The sequence below is a fragment of the Mirounga angustirostris genome, unplaced genomic scaffold (genome assembly GCF_029215605.1).
Source record: "Mirounga angustirostris isolate CCGP_5_RB_7025 unplaced genomic scaffold, mMirAng1.0.hap1 SCAF_12, whole genome shotgun sequence".
Taxonomy (NCBI): Eukaryota; Metazoa; Chordata; class Mammalia; order Carnivora; family Phocidae; genus Mirounga; species Mirounga angustirostris.
Genome location: NW_026991720.1, coordinates 106435273 through 106443710, shown reverse-complemented (window position 1 = coordinate 106443710; position 8438 = coordinate 106435273). Strand labels below are relative to the sequence as shown.

The 8438-nt window shown below is 40.9% G+C and overlaps 1 pseudogene; it reads right to left on the bottom strand.

Annotated features, from left to right (window-relative positions):
* Window positions 1-1247: 1247 nt before the first annotated feature.
* On the bottom strand, window positions 1248-1344 carry LOC135362235 (small nucleolar RNA U3; annotated as a pseudogene).
* Between the last annotated feature and the right edge of the window lie 7094 nt (window positions 1345-8438).

Genomic DNA, 8438 nt, shown 5'->3' with positions numbered 1-8438 from the left:
TTGATTCAAAACTTTGTTTCGTAGATCTTAATTCTCACATCTTCTATTTGAGTTGCAAAATGAGTCCTCCAGGTAAGGAACAAAATAGGAGTTTAGAATTTAAAATTCGTTCTTCTTAGGTTAACACAGAAAACAGGGTTGTCTTTTTGCCCTCCCCCCACATTTAAAAATAAAAATTTGAATTGTTGCACAACCTGGAGTTTAAACTTTCATATTGAACTATTTGATAAGTTACAGTTCCTAAATTTTCAAGTGGTATTTTTGTGTAAAGAGAACGTGCTCAATTTGTTCTTAACTTAGACTCACACAACATCTTGGCCTGGGCCAGGTTTTATACTGTCATATTTGATAGTAGAAAAGACTGCTGACACACAGTTGTAAATTTGAGATATTCACCAGTGTCACCTATTATCCACCTTTGACTCTTATTTCTTCTGCAGTCAACAAATTACCTGGAGCTCTAGCGCTCAGGATTCATTTGGAGGACTGTTCACCATTACTCCACCCCCAAAGGGCTAGCACAAGTATTAGAAAGTGGCTGATGTACAGGTCTCTTTGTATCGATTATTTAATCCAGAATAATGGTAGTAGAAATACATGTCATCTCTCACTCATCCCCGTTAATCATCCTCGGTGCTAATACTCAATAGTTGGCAATATCTACGTAATTAACAAGGATGCAATATCCAGACTTAGAATGAATCATTTTTATTGAGAATGCTCCGATCTACTTTCTGCCTCCCACCAAACATTCTATGAGGAGAAATCATTCAATTTGACAAATATCTGAGTGCCTTCTCTATGTAGGGTAAGATGTGTATCAAGGAAAGCTGTGTCTCTGGATTTTTTTCTTTTCACTTTTTTCCTAGCCTAATAAAGGGCTAAATTCTTCCAAAACACATCCTGTGGCTGAAAATGTTTTTGTTCGCAGTCATGCAACCTTATGAGAAAGCATGGTCTTCTCCAAATTGGACATACTATAAATTGAAGACATTAGTCATAGCTGGTGCATTTTTCTTCCATTTAAAACACAACTTTAATACTTTTTTTCAGGTCAGATTTTAAGTGGTATATTGAAATATTGGAGAAGAAATACCATATACATATATAAAAAAAAGATAATATTTTAAAAAGCAATCTACATCAGAAGGAGGAGAAATAGCCGTGTCATTTTCTCACATTTCAAGCCCCAGGCATATATGTATAATTTAACAAAACGCAATATGACACAGCACTCATTCATGCGCTCAGCATGTAATTACTGAGACTTGTCATGGGTATCACACAGGAATCCTCTTTGTGGGAGATACCAACTATAGAAATGATCCCTGAAAGTATAGTCTTTCTTTGTGGGAGATACAAAGGCAACTAAGGGCCTATCCTTGCCCTCAAGCAGCTTACAGCATCTTTGGGAAGATAAGACAGCATGGGAAAGCTCCGGAGCAGTGTGGAGTACTGACCCCACAACAGACAACAGTGCTTGGTGCTTTGGGAATGCATGCAGAATGTCCTGGGAAGGCTGCCGAGAAGCAGTGAGGCTTGGGTTGAATCGTCCAGGATGAGTAGGATTTAGCTAGATGAGGACTGCCAGGGAAGGTCCTCTAGACTGAGAAGATTGAAGAAAAGGCAGGATTGTGTAACAATGTTCAGGGGGCGATGAGTAATAGCCTGGCGGAACTGGAGGGCTGTGTCACGGAAAATTAGACTGGAACAGATTTGGAGGTGGGGAAGCACAGGGAGGGCTACTGAGTCTTACTGCTACCCCTTTTCTGTGCCAGGCCCTACATGTATCTTACTGGGTCCTTCTGACCAGTCTATTACTTCCCAGCTTTATAGAGGAGAAAACAGGCTCAGACAGATGATGTGTTTTTTTTTTCATGGTCGTAAGACTAGTCGGTGACAGCACCAGGAGTGCAACCAGAGTCTGTGAGCTCTTTCCCCTCTGCTAGTTCCTTTACATGTCTTACAGAGGGACTTGAACTTGGTTCTATGTGAATATGTGCCCACGTGACAAGACATAGCCAGATGTGGTAAGTGGCCTTAGCCTCCAGTGGCCTGATATCCTAAACAAGGGTAAAAGAAGTACAAACATGCCCTAACTCTCTTAGCTCACAAAAGCCAGGAATCCCCAGCTTCTGATGATAGAAAAGTCAGGGTGGAGTGCAAGGGTGCTTGGGTTTTACACGTGACATAATTTAACCTAGCGTTTTAGTTTCATTTTATAGAATGTAATCCTAGTTAAATATTGTTCTGAAAAACTTTCAAGCCTTCCACGGAATTATCTGCCCTAAACTTTATGGCAATAAGTTTTCCAGAAGAGGGTGAATAATGGATTTTTTTTTTTTTTGGTTTGATAATATTTACAGACATTACTGGATCTCCACTGCTGACGATGGGTTTGCTGAAACCATGGGACAGCACAGGTTCATTGTTTCTAATTAAAAAACAAAACAAAAACGAAAACACCTGACTCGATAGTAAGAAGAGAGCAAGAATCCCGTTTCCGTCTGCACGGCTTTCCTGCTATCCCTTCTTTGTCGTGCGATAGAACAGCCTCAACACACTGCACAAAAAAAGGGAATGTGGCCACTTGCTAGTCAATGTGTGTTGTTTTTTTTTTTATTTTCAGCAAATAGCACACTATCTAATGATTAATTTAACCCAGTTTACAAACTTCAAGTATCTAATTTTTATCTATCATTAACAGATTTCTGCTTTTTCTGAAAAAGAACACATTAGCCTGGCCTTGCTCTGACCTTCTGGCCGCCGCCAAAAGCCCATTTGCGGGCCCCAAGTGCTTAGGCTTTAGGACCTCAAGTCTCAGAGTTGGCAAAGTGCAGTAAAAGCAGACCAGAGAGAGTGTAGAGACAGTCTTCCCTCCCTAGGGTCCTACATTCTTTCTTTTCATTTTTAAAGATTTTATTTATTTATTTATTTGACAGAGAGAGACACAGCGAGAGAGGGAACACAAGCAGGGGGAGTGGGAGAGGGAGAAGCAGGCTTCCCGTGGAGCAGGGAGCCCGATGCGGGGCTCGATCCCAGGACCCTGTGATCATGACCTGAAGGCAGACGCTTAACGACTGAGCCACCCAAGCACCCCATGGGTCCTACATTCTGAAGGGCCTCACATTTGGCTTACTGCTCTGCTGTCATTGTTTAGAAATTCTTTTTTAATTTTTGATTCTTAATTTATTTTTATCAATCAATCAATGAGATTGAGAGAGAGAAGAGGAGCAGAGGGAGAGGGACAAGCAGACTCTGTGCTGAGTGCGGAACCTGACGTGGGGCTCGATCTCAGGACCTTGATCATGACCTGAGCCAAAACCAAGATTTGGACTCTTAACTGAGCCACCCAGACACCCCCACGGTTTAGAAATTCTTCATAATTTTTGAACTAGGGGCCTGACCTCACATTTGCATTGTGTGCCAGGCCCTGCAAATTACGTAGCTGGTCCTGCAGCCTAGTCAAGTATATGGTGGGAAAGATGCTCGTTTTGATCAAAGCAAAAGGCTTATATCAAGCTGGCTGAAGAAAAGAAGGCAACACCAGGAAACAGAAGAAGTTGATGGAGAAGTGAACAAAGGAAACAGTAGTACTGGGCCTGTTCATGACTAACAATGTTGCATATGCAGCTTATTCTGAAAGGAAAGGAAATGTGTTTGGAAAGAGAAAATGTATATCTGATGCCTTTTTCTGTGTGGCTACCTTTTTTAAAAAAATTAATGAATTAATTAATTTGAGAGGGGAGAGAGAGAGAGAGTGAGCATGAGTGGAGGAAGGGGCAGAAGGAGAGGGAGAGGGACAAGCAGACTCCCCAGTGAGTGGGGAGCCCCACGTGGGACTCGAACCCAGGACCCTGAGATCATGACCTGAGCTGAAGGCAAACCCTTAACAGACTGAGCCACCCAGGCACCCCGGTAAGACTACTTTTTATCCAAATTCTACATTCCTTGTTTATATCCTCCCCATACCTACCCTGCTCTGTGCTAATAGTCTGTAACTGTATAATTCACAATTGCTGCTGACGTCAAAAGTGTCTTATGTTGATACTATTTTTTAAAAAAGAAACAACTGGCCCCAAATAGAGTCCCTTGTGTTAAGCCCATATCACCAAAACAAGACTTAGTACCTAATCTAAATGCAGTTTCAGCCTCTCCCAGGAATGTAATCTTAACTAGTCAGTCTGGAATGACCTGGCCAGCACCAGTGAGGTAATCCACCTGATAGACCCCTGCTATCCCCCAAAGCCACCTTGTCTGAAATAACCAGCTCTTTGCTGGAATAACTTCCTTGTCCCACCTCCTTCTGCCTACAAGAGTCTTCCATTTTATAGAGCGCTTTGGACCTCCTTTCTATCAGCTAGATGGAATGCTGCTCAATTCATGAACTGTTGAATAAAGCCAAGATCTTTAAAATATACTCCATTGAATTTTGTTTTTTTAGCACCATTAAAACCAAGAGTTCTACCATTATTTCTATGTTCTCAAGTATAAAAATAAATGAAGACTAACCAAATTAAAAAAATAAAAAGCAAATGCTGTATATTCTCAGCTTGCTGTATAGCAAGACAGTCAGCCACTGTCACTTGCATTTTGGCAGAGATGCAAAGGCAGGCGGCGAGGTGGGAAAGCTTTATAGTGGAAAGAAGAAGGCTTCTGGTGTGCCCTGACTGGAGGCTGTTGGCTTAGGGAAGCTGTAGACAGGCTAACTAGAAAGAGGGCACTTATTGGTGCTCTCTTGTTAGAGTCCTAAGTTAGAAGCAGCAAAAAAATTTAGGGAGGCTGTCAGTCATTAATCATGTCCTGGCCATTTGGGGCCAGTTGTTATAGAAGTTATTATTGAGCTTCCCGGATTGTTACTAGAGATAGCAATCTGGCATTGTGCAGGTCTGACTTACAGCGGGCTGGATTGCTGGGTGGTTTATTGTAGATAAGGAGCTGGTCTTGTGGGCAGGATGCTGCAGGCTGGGGATCGGAGCTCTATTTTTATATATGGTCTGGCCATTGTCCTGCTGTATGTTCAGTCTCTCACATTATACCCCTTAATAACAGGGTTTTGTTAGTCTGGTTACAACAAATTGTCTATATCAATCCCTACACAACATGTCTTCTTCCCTGCTAGTCTAGGTAACAATCACTTTTCATAATAAATGTGCCAGATAATGTATCGCTTATCTAGTCTTACTGAACAGACCTTATTAGCTGATTCATTTTGAGAGTGTACATGTTAGGGGAAGAAACCACGCCGATTTAACAATTCTTTTGTTCTGCTTCAGTGAAAATAACTGTATCCCTTAATTTTTTTTTTTTCCTAAATTGCAACCTTAGCTTCCATGAAATGATTCCTGACCTTCAAGGGAGAAAGGGTTTGAATCCAGCATATGTTTGGGACATAATGCATTTAGCCATCAATTCTTAACGTTTACTGGACATTATTTCTCCCTGCTTGGACCTTGTAGACTATGTCTGGCTGAGTTTTTGTTACACCATGATTCCATTTGACAGATGTGGATTTCTGGTTGAAGGCCGTTATATGGTATTTGACGGGTTTTTAAATCTTAACTGAATCTCCCCTTCTTCAGTTGGGTTAAAAAGTATCCATAATTGGGGCACCTGGGTAGTTCAGTCAGTAGAGCATTTGACTCTTGATCTCAGGTCTTGATCTCAGGGTTGTGAGTTCAAGCCCTGCAGGGGGTGTGGAGCCTACTTTTAAAAAAATCCGTAATTCATATTAATTTCATCAATAACATAGATTAAAAGTTCAAGACTTGGATCATGAAATGAAGTTAGTAGAAATCATTGTCATTACTGAGATTTATTGATAGCCTTTAAAAATACAATGCTAAAATGTTTGATGGAACATATATTTCTCTAAAAACACATACCATTTATAGAATCGAAAAGGATAAAATAGAATGTAAGACATCAGAATTAGCAGGACCCTAAAGCTTCTAGCAACCACACTCACAATTCCCACTTTCTCACCTGGGAGCTCAGTGTTTCTTTCCTCCCCTGCACTCCTGCCAAAGCCAGCATCCTCCACCAAGTTCTCGCAACCTCACATCCAGGTTGTTGAACAGCCCCTTGCCTCCTTTACCCCAGTCCTTCTACACAGCTGCCAAGAAGAGTTTCCACGAACATCTTTCCATTGTGTCCCTCAGCAATGCAGTGGCATAAGAAACAGAATCAACATATGTGGTCCCTTCACACATGCCGGGTACCGTGCTGCTGCCAGTAGGTTCTACCACTTTGAGCTACAGGAACTGCTACTGAGAAGGTCAAGCAACTCTCAAGATCTCATCACCAGAAAGTATGGACCGATGACTTTATGCCTCAAAGCCCAATCTCTTCTCTTAGCCACTTGGGTCTTATATGTAGTAGAAAGGGCATCAGGGGCGCCTGGGTGGCTCAGACGCTTGGGCATCTGCCTTCGGCTCAGGTCATGATCTCCAGGTCCTGGGATCGAGCCCCTGCTCAACAGGGAGTCTGCTTCTCCCTCTTCCTATGCCTCTCCCCCTGCTTTCACTCTCTGCCTCTCTCTCTCTCTCAAATGAATAAATAAATCTTAAAAGAAAGAAAGAAAGAAAGAAAGAAAGAAAGAAAGAAAGAAAGAAAGAAAGAAAGAAAGAGAGAAAGAAAGAAAAAAAGAAAGAAAGAAAGAAAGAAAGGGCATCAGACAGACTTGGACTTGAACTATCTCTACCATTTACTAGCTATGTGGCTTTGGGCAACTTAACCTATATGGGCCTCAGTTTTTTCATACATAAAATGTGAATGTTTTGAGAATTGGATGGTGTAGCAGGGCCGGGATTCAAACTAGGCATTGAGCTCTGGAGTCTGGCTCTTAACCACTACGCAAGGCAATTTGCATGAAATGACTAGCACCAAATCTGGAATGGAGTGGATATTCAGTAAATGGTGGTTAATTAGCCAAAATAGCTCCTTAGACTAGTTCTCAAGATTCTCCACCAGCTAGATCCTCCTTCTCCCTACTAACTCCTCGGCCTCTCCACATACACCTCTTTAATCTTAGCAGCTGAGGACGCAAGCTTGAAAGAAAAGAGATCTGAACACCTAGGTACTGGTCTTGACTCCACCCTATGCACTGTGTCACCACAGCCAAGTATATTTTCCTCGAATCTTGCATTTCTTGTCCATACAATAGGGAGTATATATTTCTTGCCTACTTCACAGGGTTATTATGAGGGTTACAGGTGTTATTACATATGAAAGCCCTTTAGAAACATATAAGTGATATTGATCTGTTTACTTGAAACATACAAGTGATATTGATCTGTTTACTTTGGGGAAGCAGTTGTGTGTGTGTGTGTGTGAACCAGGAGGGGGGGCTACTCAGCCTACTGGGTCAGAGAAGTCTCCTTGGAGGAGCTGACACTTGAGGAATGTGGAGTATTAGCAGGTAAGGAGGGTTCCAAACTGAAGCAACAGTGTGAACAAAGTCAAGGAGATATGAAGTGGCGGTGTGACCTCAGAGACGACGTATGTATTCTTAGAGCTGGAAGTGAGATGGAGACATGTAGACAGGGGTCAAGTCAGGAGGACCTTGCAAGCTCACCAAGGAACATGAACTCTTACGGCTCTTGAGCCATAAAAGCCACGGAGAGGCTTAAGCAAATCAATCATGTGGTAGGTCAGGGTTGTAAGAAGATTACTCTCAAGGCAGAGTGCAGAATAAAATGGGAGGAAACAAGAATGAAGCTGAGAGAGTGGTTAGGATAAAAGCTTTAGCCAGGGCCAACAGTGGGGGCAGGCAGTAAGAAAAGGAGAGGTGATGTCAATAAATATTTAGAAGACAAAACTAGCGGCACTTGGTAATAAGCAATTAGTATCTTGGGATAATAAAAATCAACAGGTTTGATGATTGGTCCTTGGCAAAATGCTATAGTCAGTTTTTAGAAATGGCCAATGAGCATTTAATTTAGGAATTAAACTGGTAGATCAATATAACATCAGCATAGGTTGACTATGAACAAATCGTAACAAAGGTGCATCATTTCCTTCTTTATAGGACAGTTATTTTTTTCTCTTATAACATAAGAAATGTTTTTTACAGATAACCTGGAAAAAATAGAAAACCGAGGGAGGAAAAACTTCTGCCCCCCAATAGGAGCATTTTGTTGTTAGTATTTTTTTTCTAGGAATATTTTTTAACATGATTATAATCATTCTATACATTATATCTGACAGCCGATATACATTTTTTTTATTTTTTAAAATAATTTTTTCTCTTAATGTGACACCTTAAACATGTTTATCTTGTAACAAAATCTGTAAATATCATTTTAAATATTTAGATATTAACTTTCTGTGGATGTTCTTTAATATATTATTGGATATTTAAGTTAATTCTAATTTGGGAACATTTAAAATAGTAATTTGATTGATACCTTTATATATAAAGCACTTTGCACATGTGG